Raw genomic sequence first — 20,079 nt, 5'->3', positions numbered from 1 at the left:
ACGCCTCAAACCGTGCATCTTGGCGCCTCACAGTTTGGCGGGCAGCAGCCTCCTTTGAAGAAGACCGCAGAGCCCACCTCACTGACAAAAGGCAAAGGAGGAAAAACCCAACACCCAACCCCAACCAACCAATTTTCCCTTGCAACCGCTGCAATCGTGTCTGCCTGTCCCGCATCGGACTGGTCAGCCACAAACGAGCCTGCAGCTGACGTGGACTTTTTACCCCCTCCATAAATCTTCGTCCGCGAAGCCAAGCCAAAGAAAGAAAGATATATATATGTTGTTCAAAGAGATAGATTGTGGGGGGCGGGGGGATGTGTTAGTGTAGGTCACCACAAACAGACATAAAGTCTTCACAAAAGAGATCTCATTTAAAATGCAAGAGTTATGCATAAGTCATGTCCACAGTGAATTTACAGAAACTTTGAAGAATGCCTATGGAGACTTCACAAGTAGGTCTTCATTGGACTGATGCTGTGGAGTAAATTGATTATTGTTTTGAAACTAGCAGATGAACCAGCTGAGAAGATTGGGTCCGGTGCCGCAATCTGTCTGGTTGCAGTTCGCTATTCTAAGAAGGTCATGTGGTTTTGCAATCAGAGAGAGAGAGGAGACCAAACAGGCTTTCTCTAAGAGAGAGAGAGAGAATTCAGTTGGAGTTCTGCAGTGGCTTTTGGAAGCTGCAGCAGGACAAGTTGGCAGCTTGGTTGAAAACCCCATTTGGAAGACAGGTTGTAAGTTCTGAGTTCAGCCTGTTGAAAACTCTTGTGGTTCTTACAAGAGGAAATGGCTGGCTAGAGTGTTTCACCTGAATTAAAGGAAACAAGGTGAACTCTTGTGATCTGGAAGAGGAGGTTATCATTTAGAAGACACTGATAGGGCAAGTTTCTTCAGCAAGACACTGAATTGGTTGATCAGTTTGTGTGTGTCCAATGAGCAACAAATCTCTCTCTGAAAACCAACAAGAACCTTCTTGAGAGGTAACCATTTACCTTTTCACCAAAGCCTGGTGATAATTCATAAATGTTAAATTCTCTGCACAATATAAAAATTGCGTGATACTGGTGAACTTTGAGGAGTGAGAAGTAAGATTTGACTGTGAATCCAAGGACTTTCTGGAACATATACACATGTGTGCTTAGAATTAGAAGGGGATTACGTTAAGTTAATAATGATAATGTTAAAGATTGATCCTGTTTTGTGTTTAAAGAAAATTAAAAGCAACTTTTGTTTAAGTAACCATTTGTCTTGGTGAATTTCTATGGCTGCTTGGTTGTGGGGTTCTCTGGATCTGTATCACATGTTAAGTCTCTATTTCCTGACGTGTAGAAGAATGAGGGGAGATTTGATAGAGGTATTCAAAATTATGAGAGGGGGATAGACAGATTAAAATGTAGATAGGCTTTTTCCACTGATGGCAGGTGAGATACAAACCAGAGGACATGGGTTAAGGGTGAAAGGGGAAAATTTTATGGGGAGCTTGAGGGAATGGTGGGAGTGTAGAACAAGCTGCCAGTTAAAGTGGTGAACGTGTACTCAGTTTTAACATTTTGGAGTATTTTGGTCATGTACATGGATGGAAGAGTTGTGAAGGATTATGGACTGGGTTCAGATCAATGGGACTAGGAAAAAAATTGTTTGGCACAGACTATAAGGGCTGAAGGGCCTGTTTCTATGCTGTAATGTTTTCTGGTGGTGAATTGGATTAGTAAATATGCAGACGATACTAAGATAGGTGGAATAGTGGATAATGAAGAAGGTTTTCAAGGATTGCAGAGGGATTTGGGCTGCTTAGAAAAGTGGGCTGAAAAATGGCAGATGGAATTTAATGCTGAAAAGTGTGAGGTGCTTCATTTTGGTAAGAAGAATCAGAATAGGACATACGTGGTAAATGGGAGAGCATTGAGGAATACAGAAGAGCAGAAAGATTTAGGAGTAACGGTACATCGTTCCCTGAAGGTAGAAACTCACGTGAATAGGGTGGTGAAGAAGGCTTTTAGTATGCTGGCCTTTATCAATCATTGCATGGAATATAGGAGTTGGGAGGTGATGTTGAGATTGTATAAGACGTTGGTGCGGCCTAATTTGGAGTTCTGTGTGCAGTTCTGGTCGCCTAATTCTAGGAAGGATATAAACCGAGTGGAGAGAGTGCAGAGAAGGTTGACCAGAATGTTACCTGGGTTTAAGCATCTAGAGTATAGGGAGAGATTGGACAGATTAGGTCTTTATTCTTTGAAGCGTAGAAGGTTGAGAGGGGATTTGATAGAAGTATTTAAGATTATGAAAGGGATAGACAGAGTGGATGTGGATAGACTATTTCCGTTAAGAGGAGGAAAGATTAAAACAAGAATTAAGGGGCAGAGGTTTAGAGGTAACATGAGGGGGAACTTCTTGACTCAGAGAGTGGTAGCCGTGTGGAATGATCTTCCGGGAGAAATAGTGGCGGCGGAGTCAACTGTATTATTTAAGAAAAGGTTGGACAGGTCTATGGATGAGAAGATGGAGGGTTATGGGCATTGTGCAGGGAGGTGGGACTAGAAAGGGGTGTTTGGTTCAATGCGGACTAGAAGGGCCTAATGGCCTGTTTCCGTGCTGTAATTGTTATGTTATGTTATATGGTTCTATAAGTACCTTTAAGAATAGAAGCTTCATTTTAAAAATGTTTTGAAATGTAAAAAAAATGCATTTAACAGTTCAAAACTACCTAAGCTCCAAACTTCACATAGAAAGTGGCAAAATGTGTCTGAATTTTAACCATTTCAATACATTTTAGTTGTTTCATAAAATTTTGTCATATCTCTTTTTAAGGATAATATGCTACGAAAAAGATGTTAATTGTCTATGATCCAGCTTCATTGCCGAATTTTGCCTGATCCTGTGGAATATAGATTGGGGGAATTTCTACTCAACTAACTTTATCAAACTTTAATGGGAGAAAGTCTTTTTTAAATTAAAAAAAAATGTTTTTCTTACATTGGAAGATGAAAATTCAACACAATGTATTAGCATTAAACATGCTCTGAATCCCGCCAATTTTTCGGATGTAGGTGGGGAACTTGTATTTTCTTATTTTAATAAAGTAAAATGCTTAAGATTTTGTTTCTTTGTTCCATTTTTAAAGCCAGTCAAGATATCTGGGTCGCAGGAAACTTGGCAGCTTCTTGGGATGCGATCTGGAAGGAATCTTTTCATCTAGTCGGAGGAAAGAGGAATAAATATGTTTCCCTGACCCTCCAGTGTCACTTAGTAACTTCTCAGGACTGTACTGCGCTTCTCTGGCTCCTGTTACCGCAGCCAAACACATCCTAAATCTAGTCAGACTTTTTCACACCTTTCCTCTGGTGACTGAATTCACCAGGCTTTTCTGGTCTTGTGGCCTCTCCAGCACCCTGTGTGCACCCAATGCCTCCTCCAACCCTTTAACTCTTCTTCCTTTGGCTGCAGTTTCTGGCAACTACTCCCCCCCCCCCCCCCTTCCCACCACCATGTAGACAGGTCTGCCTGATTGTGGAATGGATTCCTTAGTTGGCGATTAGCTCTAACTTTAAAATTCAGTGGCCGCTAAGCAAAACCTATTCTTTTTGGTTTTCATATTTCTTTTTCATACTTGAAGCATTGAGTATAGGAGTTGGGATGTCATGGAGAAATTGTATAAAAAAATTGGTTTGGCCAAATTTGTTTAACTTCAGCAAAGGTATGACCAAGATTGAAAGAATGGCGAGAAGATTGACAAGAATGTTGCCTGGACTTGAGGCACTGAGTTTCAGGGAGAGGTTAGGACTTTATTCCCTGGAGAGTATAAGAAATGAGGTGTATACATAGACTTAATGCAAGCAGGCATTTTACGTAGAGCTTAGGTTAGATGAGAACTGGATGACATGAGTTAAGGGTGAAAGATTAAATGTTTAAAGGGAACTTCCTCATGTAGAGTGGTGAGACTGGAATGAGCTGCCAGCTGAAGTGATGAATGCAGGTTCAATATTGACATTTAAAAAAAAATGATAGTACATGGATGGGAGGGACATGGTGCAAGTCATTGGAATGAGGTGGAATAATAGTTCAGCACCGACTAGATGGACTGAAATGCCTGTTTCTGGCTGAAGTGTTCTATTGATAGCCTTGTGCAATCTGTTTTCATGTGGGTTACTTTTTTTGATCTGTAATTGTGTTGTTTATTTAGTATCAACTCACTTAGTGGAATGTGTTCCACCCACTGATCAGATTCACAAATTTTGTATTCCATCCAAGGAGGACCCCAGAAATCATAACTCTCTGGATGCATCAGCAAAACCTCTCCTGTGTTTATCCTTGCTGAAATTCTAAACCTGCTGTTAATAGTTTCTTGCCAACCAATTCCAATCAGTTACCTATATATCTGTGCATCTGCAACAAGCAAGAACCATAGAAGATTACAGCACAGAAACAGGCCTCTTCAGCCCTTCTAGTCTGTGCCAAACCATTTTCTTTGCCTAGTCCCACTGACCCACACCGCATACCTCTCCATACTTCTCCTGTCCATGCACTTGTCCAAATTCCTCTTAAATACTAAAATTGAGCCTGCACGCACCACTTCAGCTGACAGCTCGTTCTACACTCCCACCACTCTGTCTGAAGATGTTTCCCTTCATGTCATTGAATGTTGAAACACAGAAATGCAGAGCTGTGTTCCCCTGGAGAAGATTACCTATAACCTAAAGAAACAATGTGGTATTTTTTTGAAGGTCTGGCAGCCGTATTTGAACTACACAGGGCAACAATTGTAGTGTGAACTGCTTTGCCTCGCCGCCCTGCCCTGCCCTCCCAATTCGCCCCTCCATTGGTGAGGGAGTGGAGGAGGTCCATCCAATTCTAGCCAGGGAAAGCTGTGAAGAAAAGGAAGGCAACCTATGTGCTGGCTGCCATGACATGACAAACCCATAAATCCCCAAATCTATGATTCATACCTTTGTTGTGAGTGCCTTGGTCATTGTGTGCAATTATAATTAGTTTGATATTAAATGTTTAAGGTTGAGAGTGGGGGTAAGAGATAAAAAAAAAGAAACACTGGAAATCCATGAGAAGACTGCAAGGAATTAACAAATACAATTTGAGAAGTAATCGCCCACCTCTACTCTCTGGATTTTCATGTCCATCCATTGTCGAATCCAGTTCACTACTTCACCATGAATACCTGGTATTTGAACCTTCCTGACTAAGCTCCTATGTGGGATACTAAAGTCCATGTAGGCAACATCCACAGCCTTTCCTTTGTCAACTTTCCTCGTAACCTCCTGTACATATGTACATATACACATTGGTGATAGAATCTGTACTATCACACTCGAGAACCTCTATTAGATTGGTTAAACACCGTCTATCTCTAATCAGTTTCTGGCTACACAAATTATTGTATATCCTGTCGCTTAGAACACCTTCCTATAATTTACCTACTACTGATGTCAGGCTCACTGGCCTATAATTTCCAAGGTTTCTTTTGGAGCCTTTCTTAACCAATGAACAACGTGAATTATCCTCCAATCCACTGGCACCACCTCATGGCTGAGGACATTTAAAATATTTCTGCCCGAGTCCCTGCAATTTCTACACTAGGCTCCCTCAAGGTCTGAGGGAATATCTTTTCAGACCCTGAGGATTTATCAACCCTGATTTGCTTTAAGAAAGCAAGCAATTCCTTGTTTTTAATCTGTATAGGTTCCATGACTTCACTGCTTGTTTTCCTTACTTTCCATGTCTCTGTGCCTTTTTCCTGAGTGATTATTGATGAAGAAAAAAAAAATTAGACTTGTTTACCATTCCTAATACTGCAATAAGCTACACACTGCTGTCAAAGTTAAATTAAATGCCAAATGCTAGCCAGAAATATAAATTCTGGAAAATAATTAAGTTATAATATCCTTAAAATTCTCCAACGTTCCAATATTCTCTATTTGGTGCCCTGTCAAATCAGTCTTTCATGGAGTCCAGGCTAGTTACTGCCTTGTGAACTCTGAAGAAGTTATTCAGATTTGTTGAGTTGTACAACTGGATCAAATATTTTCATGAATCATCAGTATTAGTTACATAAACACAGGTTTCAAGGCTACCACCTGAAGCCCCTCCACATCAGTATGTCTGAGGGCAAGATGTAGAGGCCAATCTTGCTGGCCCTGCCACACCTTGAGTTGGCTGAGTTTAGTTTGGAGATATTGTGCTGTTTGGTGTGGAATAACACAATCAGAAAACAGATTTTTCCAGGCAAAGTGCAGACTCCATGCCCAGGGGATTCTGTAGCAGGTTTTAACAGAAAGCAAAGCTGGGGATAGTTTAATCCTCTGTCAAAGCTGTAAAATATATAGCATGTAATGTTCATGGATGTTTTAAAAGCAATTAACTTCCATAAGTATTCTGAAACTGATTTAAATCATCAAACAATTTTTTAAAAAAAGACAAAAGAACTGAAACATAATTGAATGAAAATTTAAAAATATATACTTACCAAGAATGCTGTAATACACAGAAGGCTATGGAAAGAGGAACAGATATTATGAAGGATTTCAACATGAAAACTCCTCTTTTCCGGAATTCAAGCAACCATCTAAAACAAAATACTGAGGTAGTGAATAAATAAACAGATAGAAACAAATAAGAATAAATAAAAATATAAATATTCTTTATAAATTGTAAAATAAATGTTTTCTGAAGTGACACATAATCCTTTAGTGAAGATGGGAGCAAATATTCAGCCAGCGGAGTGCTTTGGTTGTAGCAGCTGTTTGCATAAAATGCCCAGGATGAAAAGCTGCCTGATGCCACTCGCCGTTTAAACTGTCCCCTGATCCCTGCTTGGTAAGAGTCTTTATTTTTATTAGAAAATTATTAAGTATATTAGTGAGGCTTTATCTGTCAACTTGCGTGGGGGGGGGGCGTGGGAGTGAATTATCTTTAATGTTGTTGTTTGTCTTTTGGGTAGCTCCGTGGGGGAGGAAGGAACTTGCTGGTGCAGTGACAGTTAAATGTTTTCAAAGGATGAGGGATGTGACTGAAAATAAAATAAAATGCTTTTGGGTTTTATATATTAATTCAAATGAAGTTTATTCAGAGTAAATACAGCCCAGTGTTTTTGTCTTTGAAACTTTTTTAAGCATTGTAAGAGTGAGTCTCAAGCAGCTGGAAAACTCATATACTGGCATCTACCACTCTTTACAGGTGCTGGATAACAGAGGTTTCACTATATAGCTTACATAAATGCTGCCCCACCACAATGTTTACATTTTCCATTTATTTTTTTTTTAATTTTAGATTTTTTTGACGTTGTTAAAATATTATTCTTCCCCGTGCTTTCTTCATCTTCAGCCAGAGTATCCTCATTGAAAGGAAAGAGAACTACAATGCAATAGCAAATGTAGCCATGTGCTAAATGTGAGCAGCAATTTCACCAGCGCACTGTAGAGGAGTCCCAGTAGGATTGCTTTTGGTTATTGCATTCTGGGAAAATTACAACAGTGGATCATGGTGATACATGTGGCATCATAATTCACTCAGGAGCTCTTGGGATTCTGTGTATTGACATTACAACTAAGGTTTAAACAGTTGAGTGGCATTGGATTCTTTCAGGTGAAAACACAAAGTGCTGGAGAGACTTAGCATGTCAAACAGTTGTAGCAAAGGCAGAGATACATAACTGGCATTTTTGGCCCTTTATCAAAGTATGAGAAAATGCCAGTGAATGTCAGAATAAAAGGTATGAGGAGGAAGTGGGGGGGGGTGGAGTAGTAGGGAAGGAGAAGGGAGAGAGGGTACAGCAATACTGAAGGTGGGTGGGGGTGGAAAGGCAGGGCTGTGTACGTGAAAGAACTGGAAAGGCAGGAAATGAGGGAGGGGGAAGAAAAGGCAAACAGGTTTAATGGAAAGCAGTGAAGGGCTTGAGCCTGAAACATCAGTTCTGTATCTTTGCCTTTGCTACATAAACGACACTGTTTCACCTGCTGAGTTTCTCCAGCATTTTGTGTTTTGACCTCAACTATCATGTCCACAGAATTTTGTGTATTACTTCTTGGTTTCTCTCAGAATAAGCAGCAAGGTTGCCCCCAATGTATTGGAGCATGGTTTATTTAGAAAATAGAACATTACAGGACAGAAAAGAGGTATTTTGTCCCTTTTAGTTTGCGCTGGGTGGGTCACGTCTCCAGAATGGAGGGCCATCGCCTTCCCAAGATCGTGTTATATGGCGAGCTCTCCACTGGCCACCGTGACAGAGGTGCACCAAAGAAAAGGTACAAGGACTGCCTAAAGAAATCTCTTGGTGCCTGCCACATTGACCACCGCCAGTGGGCTGATCTCGCCTCCAACCGTGCATCTTGGCGCCTCACAGTTCGGCGGGCAGCAACCTCCTTTGAAGAAGACCGCAGAGCCCACCTCACTGACAAAAGGCAAAGGAGGAAAAAACCCAACACCCAACCCCAACCCACCAATTTTCCCCTGCAACTGCTGCAACCGTGTCTGCCTGTCCCGCATCAGACTTGTCAGCCACAAACGAGCCTGCAGCTGACGTGGACATTTACCCCCTCCATAAATCTTCGTCCGCGAAGCCAAGCCAAAGAAGAAGTTTGTGCCAAACTAATTATTCTGCTTAGTCCCACTGACCTGCACCCAGTCCATAGCCCTCCATACCTGTCCAAATTCTTCTTAAATGTCAAGACTGAGCCCACAGCATTTCGGCAGGCAATTCATTCCAAGCTCCTAATACTCGCTGTGTGAAGAAGTTACCCCTAATGCTCCCTAAAGTTTTCCCCTTTCTCCCTTAACCTATGTCTTCTGGTTTGTATTTCACCTACCCTCTGCCTGTCCCCCTTATAATTTTGTGTACATTTATCAAATCTCCCCTTATTCTTCTACGCTCCAGGGAATGATGTCATAACATGTTTAACCTTTCCCTATAACTCAGTTCCTGAAATCCCGACAACATCCTAGTAAATCTTCTCTGCACGCTATCTAACTTATTGATATCTTTTCTATATACTTTAAATATGGCCTCACCAATATCTTATACAACTTTCACATAACATCCCAACACCTGTACTCAATGCTTTGATTTACGAAGGCCATAATGCTATAAGTTCGTTTTAAAACCCCATCTATTTGTGATACCACTTTAATGGAATCATGTATCTGTATTCCCAGATCCCTCTGTTATATTGCACTCTTTGGAACCATGGGAAAAGTTGGCTACTGTATTTTGTTTCTTTATTGTGTTATATTTGTTGTCACCAGAATTGCATATTTTTCTGCCATGTATACTATATATTTCAGAGTTGTGAAACCCAAAATAATCTCTCAAAAATGGGGATCGACTTATTTGCCGGATATATTTTTAAGACCTTAAATTCAGCTTAAAATCCAATCTGTGCTGTTCTGGCATATCAGTCAACCCTTGATTCAGCATATAATTTGACCCTTTAAAAAAACCAAAATGTGACAGATTTTCATTAAGATTTTTATTGAAAACTACCACACAATTAGCACCCTTCAAAATCGCTATTATTGTCTGAAGCAAAGATGGCAGCCAGCACATCCATACTCTCACTGTTTAAATAGTCATCATATGGGTCCTAGTCTGTAGCTGATGAGGCGGTTTCAGCTTCATCATCAGTGTCCCACAGTAAATCATCTTCCGTGCCATCAATCACATTTTTTAAATGATTTTATCATAGTCTCTACTTTAACTTTGTCCCATGCCTTGAGCACAAAGTTACACAGCATATCAAGTGATGTGGCACACATTGCCCCATCTTTTGTAAATGGCTTTTCTGCACTCAACATCCATGTATTCCATTCCTCATGCACATGGTCCTTGATCGGCTTGTTGAAACAGACATTGAGAGGTTGCAAAATAGACGTCTAGCCACCGGGATAACCGTCATGTAAGTATTACGTAGTGCTAATCTACTTTTAGCGTTCTCAGTTAAGTGGTTACGAAACATCTTAAACCAGCAAATTCCGCTCTTTGCATAAACTGCCTGACCGTCTGTTCCACACATTGTCTATCCATAGTTTTACACCATTTTCATCCATCCATCCTTTTTCATCAAAATATATAAAAATACCTGCAGGGAATATGATTTTCAGCTTTGTCCTATTGGCCATACATGATAACACCATGGTAAACTTGATCCTGTACTTCTGGTTTACAACTTTTCATTCCACTGTTCTATTGCCTATGATGTCGAAATTCATGGGGTTTCAACCATGTTTCCAATATTTGCCAATGCAAATTGGCACCTCTGCCAATTCCATATAATAATCTGGTGAAAACTTATAACTTTATGATCAAGATCTTTTGGTAGTTTCTGTGTAATTTTTGTTTTTTTTTGGCATAATACAAGATATTTCCTGTTCATGAAACGATTGCACCAGCCTCAAAATCACCACTGAGGTCTGGGTGCAACTTGGCCAACTGCAGTGCAAATGTTCTTATTTTATTTTGGGTGACTATGCAGCAATCTTGTCTCTGTTCACATACCCATTCTGCAACATGATTTTCCAACTCTGACCAACGAGTGATTCCTTTTTTTTCCAAAGAACATTGTCTTTTGGTATTTTTTTTTTAAAGTCCCTTCTTTCTTCCTCTAAACTCTTACCAACTTCTCATGCACATCAAATTTTCTTGCAGAAGTGCAGTTGTTGGTTTTATTGGCCATTTCTATCTCTTTCAACTTAAAGCTCGCTTCATATTTTTGTTGTGTGCTGCATGGTGTTCGATGGACCCTCCGTATTAGCAATCACTGCCAGCCAACACCCAGCAGATCAATCCACACGATCTTTGGATCATCAGCCCATCTCAGGCATCACGAGCTTTAATGACTTATATGCCGGTCAATGGGGCATCTCAGGGAGCCATAAAATTGGGGTCGACTTATATGTCAGATATACCATAAAACACTTAAAATGAGGCTGAAAAAGGGGTGGGGTGGGGTCGACATATGCTGGTTGACTTGTGCACCAAAATACATGGTACTTATTTTGAAACTCTTGTAAATGCAGAAGGGATTCAAAATAAATGAAATTGGGGAATTAAAAGCAATATGATTTTTTTTGAAGAAATATTTAGTGAACTCCAATTTCTGAAATCAAAGCAATGAAAAAAATGGCACTATCAATGCAAAATGTAAGCTGCAAGTTGCATTGTTCACTGAATATTTATGGAATTTGCTTCAAGGTGAAATAGACTAGATGACATTTATCACCTGACACCAGCAAGGTGGTAGTGGGTGGAAGGTGTGAAGAGGTTTTGTTGCAGAACACTGTCAATCCTTGGGGAAAATTATGCATCAATTTGAAAGTGTTAAAAATAAAATGGAATGCTTTTATCTTTTTAGATTACTTACCTGGTAGGCATTGATTAATCATATGAAATATTTATGGAAGTATTTTTTTTCTGGCATACCTTTATCTGTGTAGTTTTACACTGAAATATTCACATTTTGCATATCAGGTTAATGACATACTGGTTGGCATTATGATTTAATAAGGCCCAATACTGAGTGGCGAATATCTGAACACCAGCATACATTACTTAAGGGCAGCTCGAACCCATCAAAGGACAAGAATCTCCTTCATCTGTGGAAGAACATGCAAAGATAGAAGAACTTTGGATATTGCAGGCTTCCAAAATGCTTAAGGCCATTCAGGAAAAGACTGAGTAGGAAAGATGTGCTTTATACACTGGGGTTCAAGAGTGGGTGGTACAGTTAAAATAATGCTATTACAGCACCAGCAACTGAGGTTTGACTGCAAAGACTGTACTTGCTTTGGTTTCCACCCACCCTACAAAGAGGTACAGGGTAAATGTCTGCTTGTACACCACAGGCCTACTACAGGGGGAAACCTCTCTACCTGCAGGAGTGTAAGGGGACAGGGCAACACCTGGCCGGCTGCCAATCAGTCGGCTTGAATGGATCAAGCCCCACCCGGTCGGGTGTCAATCACCTGCGCCGGCCTCCCGAGGCCTCACTCAGAGTTGCTGCAGCCACAGCCAACCTGGTTATGTGGAAGTCTTTGTGGATTAAAACCTGTTGGACAGTCTTTATCTTTGTGTGTGTCTGATTCTGGCTAACAGTGCACCACAATTCAATCCACAAAAATTTTCCACGGCGGCTATGGAAAAACTCCTGTGCGCAGGGAGCCTCGAGGTGGACCCACGTCACCCGGAAGCCCAGACATGCTTCGAGATCTGGCAGCACGGGCTCGAGGCAATCATTGAGGCACATGAGGGTGACATCCTGGACTCCGATCGGAAGAGGTTGGTCCTACTCCAGTCAAAGCTGGATCCCCGCACATTCCAGGTAACCAAAGGCTGCTCCACATACTAGAGTGCAATGGACACTCTCGAGAACTTGTACAAGCCCCCCATGAATGTGGTCTGTGCAAGGTATCTCCTCAACATCCGAGCCCAGCAACCCGGAGAGATGGCTGAGTCTTACCTGGGACACTTGCGAAAGTTGGCCCGACCGTGTCTGGCTGAACCCGGGGTAGGTGTAGAGGAGGCCAAGAGGCTGATCCGGGACACATTCGTCCAAGGGCTACACTAGAGGGCCATCCGGAAAAAGCTCCTGAAAGACAACATTTATGCCCTAACCAGGACTGTGGAAGTGGTCCAAACCATGGAAGCAGCAGCCCTGCAAGTCGAAGCCTTCGATTCCAGTTTCCCCCAGGCTCCCTCATGGCCCTCTCACACTGCAGCTGCAGCCCCAGGCCGAGGTGGGGAGAAGAATGTCACTGCGGCAGGCGCCCGGCGCCCCTGTAAGTACTGTGGGTCCTGGTGTGAGTCAGATCGACGATCGTGCCAAAACTGCCCAGCTAAGAACCAGTATTGTTCCTGATGCGGTAAGAAAGGCCACTTTGCAAAAGTGCGCCTCTCTTAACCTGCTGGCTGCTCAGCGGCCCTCTATTACCTCCCCTCCTCCCCTGCGGACACCCCCACATGCGTGTGGCAGGCGGAGCCATTGTCCCCGCGACAACTTCCCCCTTCCCCGACTTCGACCGCGCAACATCTGGTCCCGCCAGTGACTGTCACAGCGTGTGCCCCGAGCATCTACACCAGCCCCCGCCCACCCCGGCGCCGCTCACTGAGAACTACAACGATGTCACTTCCGTCTCATGGCATGTCACTTCCGTCTGACGTAACAACGTCATTGTCGCATCACTTCCCCTGGCGCAGCGGACACGGCTGGGGAAGGAGGCCAGCCATGCAGCCTCTGACACGGAGGGCCACCGACGACATTGAGAATGACGTGGTCAACACGGGCGATGACCAGGCTGCCCTACTGATGTTCCCCATGCCTCCGGGTGCCATCAGCTGCCGCACGCCACACCCAGCAACCAACGGCAATGTGGTCAACATGGGTGATGACCAGGCCACCCTACTGATGCTCCCCACGCCTCCGGAGGCATTCGGTTACCGCACGCTGCACCTCACAACCGATGTCGATGTGGTCAACACGGGCGATGACCAGGCCGCCCTACGTACGCTCCCCATCCCTCCAGATAGTGACAATTCTGACTCCGAGACAGTCCTTACTGCCACCACTCTGACCATGGACATCCCCCACGATCTTGGGCGCTTGGACGTGCGAGTCAACGGGTAGGTAACAAAGTGCCTGTTGGACAGTAACAGCTCCGAAAGCTTCATTCACCTGAGCGTGGCCCACTCCCTAAGGTTAAAGGTCCACCCCACCACCTGCTTGATCGCCCTTGCTGCTAAGGATAAGACTGTTGGTACCCTCGGGTGCTGCTCAGTCTATATAACGGTGGGAAGGGAGACTTACACAGAATTGAGGCTCCTGGTCATGCCCAAACTCTGCGCACCACTCCTCCGGGCCCAGTGCCACCTGCAGAGTGTCACCCTTGCCTTCGGGGGGCCCCAACCTCCACTCACATTGCACAGCACGCCAACCTACCAGCCCTGGCCAACCTGTGGCCTCTCCACACTGCGCATCACCCCACCGGCGCTCTTTCCACATCTTGTGCTAGATTGGAGCTGATCGCTGCCAGAAGTAGACACTATTGCGCTTCAGACAGGGACTTCATCAAGGCGGAGGTGAGGCGACTCCTGACGAAAGCCGTTATAGAGCCCAGTAACAGCCCTTGGAGAGCCCAAGTCCTGGTGGTCAAAGGGGGAAGTAAGCCGAGGATGGTCGTGGATTACAGCCAGACCATTAATCAGTACACCCGGCTGGATGCATACCCCCTGCTGAGGATCACCGACATGGTCAATGAGATAGCCCACTACTGGATTTTCTCCACGATTGACCTGAATTCGGTGTATCACCAAATCCCTATCCACCCAAAGGTCAAGCCCTACACCACCTTTGAGGTGGACGGGAGCCTGTATCAGTTCCACCGGGTTCCTTTTGGGGTCATGAACGGGGTCTCCGTCTTCCAGTGGGAGATGGATTGCATGGTAGATCGGCACAAGCTGAAGGCGACATTCCCGTATTTAGATAACGTCACTATCTGCGGCCGTGACCAGCAGGACCACAAAGCTAACCTGGAACAATTCCTCCAGACGGCTGCGGAGCTGAACCTCACTTACAACAAGGAGAAGTGTGTGTTCAGCAACCTGCTTGCCATCCTTGGGTACATCGTGGCCCATGGAGTCATCAGCCCAGATCTGGAAAGGGTGCACCCATTAATGGAGTTACCCCTCCCCCCCACACTAAAGGCCCTCCGCAGGTGCCTGGGCCTGTTCTTTTATTACTCGTTATGGGTCCTTCGCCTTTTGGACAAGGTCCACCCACTGGCTCAAGCCACAACTTTTCCCCTCCCACCTGAGGCGCGGCAGCCTTCACCCGCATCACGCAAGACATTGTGGACGCCATGATGCAGGCTGCGGATGAGGACGCCCCCTTCCAGTTGGAGAGTGATGCCTCGCTGCTACCCTCAACCAAGGGTGGCACCCTGTCACCTTCTTCTCCAGGACCCTTCATGGGTCCGAGCTAGGGCACTCCGTCATTGAAAAGGTGTCCCAGGCAATTGTGGAAGCGGTCCACCACTGGCGCCACTACCTGGCTGGCAGGAGATTCACACTCCTCACAGACCAACGGACCATGGCATTCATGTTTAACACTACCCACAAGAGCAAGATCAAGAGCGACAAGATCCTGCACTGGAGAGTCAAGTTGGCAATCTTCAGCTACCACATCCAGTACTGCCCCAGGAAGTTTAACAACTCCCATGATGCCCTCTCTCGCACGTGTGCATCTATGCATGATGACAGGTTGCAGGCATTGCATGAAAACCTCTGCCATCCGGCCATCACCAGGTTGTACCCTTTCATTAAGTCCCGAAATCTGCCGTATACCATCAGGGACATCAGGGACATGACCGAGCCCTGTCGGGTCTGTGCAGAGTGTAAACCCTGCTTCTTCTGCCACCCCCCCCCAAACCCAGGCCCACGTTGTAAAGGCTACTTGGCCTTTCAAGCATCTCGGCATGAACTTCAAAGGGCCCCTGCCTTTCATGAACCGAAACGTCTACTTCCTCACAGTAGTGGAGGAGTACTCAAGCTTCCCTTTTGCCATCCCTTGACCGGACACCTCCACGGCCACCGTCATCAGGGCCTTGTGGCAGATTTTCAGCAGGTTTGGCTACCCCACCTTCATCCACAGTGACCGGGGGTCTAGTTTCATGAGTGACGAGTTGCGCCAGTACCTGACGGCGAGGGGCATCACGATCAGTCGCACCACAAGCTGTAACCCGAGAGGTAACTGGCAAGTGGAATGCGAGAATGGGGTGGTCTGGAAGGCAGTCCTCCTAGCTCTCAGGTCAAAAGGGTGGGCCACTGAGTACTGGCAGGATGCCCTGCCCGAGGCTTTCCATGCTATTCGGTCACTGCTGTGCACGGCTACTAATGAGACCCCTCACAAATGCCTGTTCTCATTCCCCAGGAGGTCAGTGACTGGAAAGTCACTCCCAGCATGGCTCACATCCCCGAGACCGGTGCTTCTGCATAAGAATGTATGGACACACAAGGCTGAAGCCCTGGTGGAGCAAGTTTTCCTCCTTCATGCAAACCATAACTACGCTTACGTTAGGTTCAGCAGTGGCAGGGAGGACACTGTCTCAACCAGGGACCTGGCACCAGCAGGGGCACCCACCACATCACGCCACACTCCAACCCAGGACGATGCTTTCCGGGCATACATTCCCATCCCCAGGCAGCTAAGGGGCATGCAGGGCCTCCTTGACCACCAGGGTCCCGCTTCAGCCTTAGGAGACGAACCCGCCCCCCCACCCATCCAATATAACCCGCATATGTCGACCCCGGCCCCCACGACCACCCCTCCATGTGGCACCACAGCAGCCACACACACCCCTGCCACCAGCCCCCCCCCCCCCCCCACCCACCTCCCCTCTGACCAATGACCAGGAGCCAGTCCTACGATGGTCACAGAGACCCCGGCAGCCGCCGAATCGTCTCAACCTGTAGATATTGTATGTATATAGTGGGTGCGCTTCCATGTTACTGCCCCCCACCAACCCCCCCAGGACAATTTTAAAGAAGGGGGTGAATGTGGTGGTACACCACCGGCCTACTGCAGGGGGCAACCTCTGTACCTGCAGGAGTGTAAGGGGACAGGACAATACCTGTCCGGCTGCCAATCAGTCAGCCTGAATGGATCAAGCCCTACCCGGTCTGGTGTAAATCACCCTCTGGGATATAAGCTTGCGCCAGCCTCCTGTGGCCTCACTTAGAGTTGCTGTAGCCACAGCCAGCCTGGCTCTGTGGAAGTCTTTGTGGATTAAAGCCTGTTGTACAGTCTTTATCTTTGTGTGTGTCTGATTCTGGCTAACAGTGCACCACAAAATGGTCACATGGTTGTAAGGTGGCATGGGCTTGTGGGCCACTAGGGCTGTTACCTTGCTGTATCTTTAAAATTACAAAAATGAATGTGACCAGATGGTCATTGTGGAGAATATCAGGATTTAATGGTCAAGAATCTGGATACATGCTGTAAGATATTGATTTATCTGACCTGCCCAGTTAAGGTCAGAAGACTTGTCTAATTGCTGTTAGCCAGGTGCACCCTGAAGGATGCAAAAGCAGAGTGGTTAAGTTACCGCACTCGTGTGCAGAGACCTGGAGCATTGATTCTGAAGCTGGGCCTTCTCAATCCAGACCTGATCGAGTTATTAAATATCACCTCCTATATACCCTACTGAAAGTGAGCTTCATTCCACGAATTATGCTGCACTCCCTGGGAAATCTCTGCCAGAGGCACACTAAAGCTGTTAATACAGTGTGGCATGCTTTTGTTTGATCAATTTGGCCAGGAGAAAACAGAGGTGATTAACAAGTGGAGGTAGTGTGGTTTCTGGTGGGCAACTTGTCTTCCCCATTTCCAGAAACAAGGCAGATACCAAGTCGGGAGCCATCATGAATGGCAGGTCCCTGAAATCTTCAGCAAATTTATGAAGATCATAAGATATAAGAACAGAAATAGGCTATTCAGCCCATCGAATCTGGCCCACCATACAATGATGAGCTAATCCTTTTTCCACTCAGCTGCACTGCCTGACGTTTTCCTCATAACCTTTAATGCCCTGGCTAAACAAGAACAAATCAATCTCTGCCTTAAATACACATGGCCTCCACAATTGCCTGTGGTAATAAATTCCACACATTTACCACCTTCTGGCTGAAGAAATTCCTCCGTTTCTCTGTTCTAGGCAGATGTTCTTTAATCCTGAAGTTCTGCCCTCTTGTCCTAGACTCTCCTGCCATGTGAAACAACCTTTTTACATCTACTCCATTCATGCCTTTCAACATTCAAAAGTTTCATTGAGATCCCCCTCATTCTTCTAAATTCCAACGAATACGGACTGAGAGCCATCAAACACTCCTCATATGATAACACGTTCATTCCTGGAATCTTTCTTGTGAACTTTCTTTGAATTCTCTCCAATGTCAGCACATCTTTTCTTAAATGAAGAGCCCAAAACTGATCACAGTCTTCCAAGTGAGGTCTCACTTGTGCCCTATAGAGCCTATAGATCACAACCCTGCTCTTATATTCCTCTCAGAATGAATGCCAGCATTGCATTTGCCTTCTTCAATACTGACTCAACCCGTTTACTTTCAGACAATCCTGAACAAGGGCTCCCCTTTGCATCTGGCTATTTTCACTTTTCTCACCATTTAAAGAAAACATGAAACTTCATAAAATATGAAAAAAATTATGCTAACATTTTGGCAATAAACCTTGAAACACATGCTGAGAACTCCTGAAGGAATCATGCATGTTGTTCTGACGTGATACTGTGCTGTAGTAGAGCATGATTAATGACTCCCCACTTTGTGTTAAATGAATGCTTCTCGTGTGTGGATTAGGCCATGGAATCACGAGGCATTCCACCAATGAATGGGCTTTGTCATCCAGTGTCCTGCTTATTCTGCAATCTGCATTGTAGAGAATTGCTAGGCTCTGGCCTGGATCAATTGCTGTATAGTCACCTGAAAGCTGAAAGTTAAGAGCAATCCCTGCTGATTAAAGTGCAGAAAATAATCTGCAATCCTGTAAAAAAAACCATGTGCTGCCTGTCTCCAATGGCAGTGTTCCCTGTAGATGTTCTCGAGAAGTGGAGAAGGTTTTGCCTATGATGTCCTGGGTTGCTTCCACGACATTTTGCAGGGCTTTCTGCTCAGGGGTGTTGGTGTCCCCATACCAGACCGTGATGCAATTGATCAGCACACTTTCTAGCACACACCTGTTGAAATTTTCCAGGGTTTCCATTGTCATCCCAAACATCTGCAAGCTCTTGAGGAAGCAGAGATGCTGATGTGCTTTCGCAAGATCACAAGACAGAGGAACAGAACCAGGCCACTAGGCCCATTGAATCTGTTATGTAAAACTACACTAAGCTATTCTACACTCGTTCCAATTTCTGGTCTTTTCCTCATATCTCTTGATACCCTTAATAATGAGGTACGTGTCTATTTCTTGTTTAAATACTGCACTGGGTGGGTCACATCTCCAGAATGGAGGACCATCGCCTTCCCAAGATCATGTTATATGGCGAGCTCTCCACTGGCCACCGAGACAGAGGTGCACCAAAGAAGAGGTACAAGGACTGCTTAAAGAAATCTCTTGATGCCTGCCACATTGACTACTGCCAGTGGGCTGATATCGCCTCCAACCGTGCATCTTGGAGCCTCACAGTTCGGCGGGCAGCAACCTCCTTTGAAGAAGACTCACTGACAAAAGACAAAGGAGGAAAAACCCAACACCTAACCCCAACCAACCAATATTCCCTTGCAACCGCTGCAACCGTGCCTGCCTGTCCCGCATTGGACTTGTCAGTCACCAACGAGCCTGCAGCAGATGTGGACATACCCCTCCATAAATCTTCGTCCGCGAAGCCAAGCCAAAGAAAGAAGAAGAACTCTCAGTAATCTGGCTTCCACTGCTGTATGCGGCAGCGAGTTCCATAGATCCACGACCCTCTGGCCAATGGTGAGTTGGAGGATCACCTTCAATCTTAATAACAGTGAAGGGTTGAGGAGAGTTAAAATAATTTCTGCTCATATCCTTGTTTGTTTATCCTTTTCACTGCCTGGCCTAGTATTTGTGACTTCTCATTCTGAATTTTTGCTTTCTTCCATGGGCGAAGCTGGTTGCTGCAGACACTTTGAAAGTTTAGTTTCATTCAGAACTTGCTGGATTAATCTGTGAAGTCTTTAGCAATTTTATCAGCCTCTCAACAAACCTCAGCACATTTGCAGAACCAAACTAAAAAGCAGATGCAATTGGTTAGCCACTTGCAAGGAGGTGGTTGATGATCCCTTTTTTGTAGTGTTTTGAGGAGGTGTTCTCGCTTTTCAGCAATACATAATGGAGAGCGAGGGAGAGAAATACAATTGCAGATGATGGAATCCTGAGCAACCAATGATCTACTGGTGGAACCCAGCAGATTCATCAACATCCATGGGTAGAATGGTCAGTTAACATTTTGGGTCCTCTGTTGGTAACCTACACAAGGTGTAATTAACAGGAGCCAGTTAATCCTTCAATTAGCATGTCTTTGGGGAAGTGAGAGGCAACT

The 20,079-nt window shown here is 44.9% G+C and overlaps 1 protein-coding gene and 1 long non-coding RNA gene across 16 annotated transcripts in view; one reads left to right on the top strand and one right to left on the bottom strand.

Annotated features, from left to right (window-relative positions):
- LOC138760976 (astrotactin-2-like) overlaps positions 1-20,079 on the top strand; it is a 1,981,947-nt gene that overhangs the window by 49,466 nt on the left and 1,912,402 nt on the right. The gene's annotated exons all lie outside the window — the stretch shown is intronic.
- LOC138739720 (uncharacterized) lies at positions 5,671-11,440 on the bottom strand. Its single transcript, XR_011342391.1, has 3 exons — positions 11,364-11,440; positions 6,476-6,500; positions 5,671-5,746 (listed from the first exon to the last, which is right to left on the bottom strand). It is a non-coding gene; the product is annotated as an uncharacterized lncRNA (long non-coding RNA).

Source organism: Narcine bancroftii, chromosome 1 (assembly GCF_036971445.1).
Source record: "Narcine bancroftii isolate sNarBan1 chromosome 1, sNarBan1.hap1, whole genome shotgun sequence".
Classification (NCBI taxonomy): Eukaryota; Metazoa; Chordata; class Chondrichthyes; order Torpediniformes; family Narcinidae; genus Narcine; species Narcine bancroftii.
This window is presented reverse-complemented; position numbering and strand designations above follow the sequence as displayed.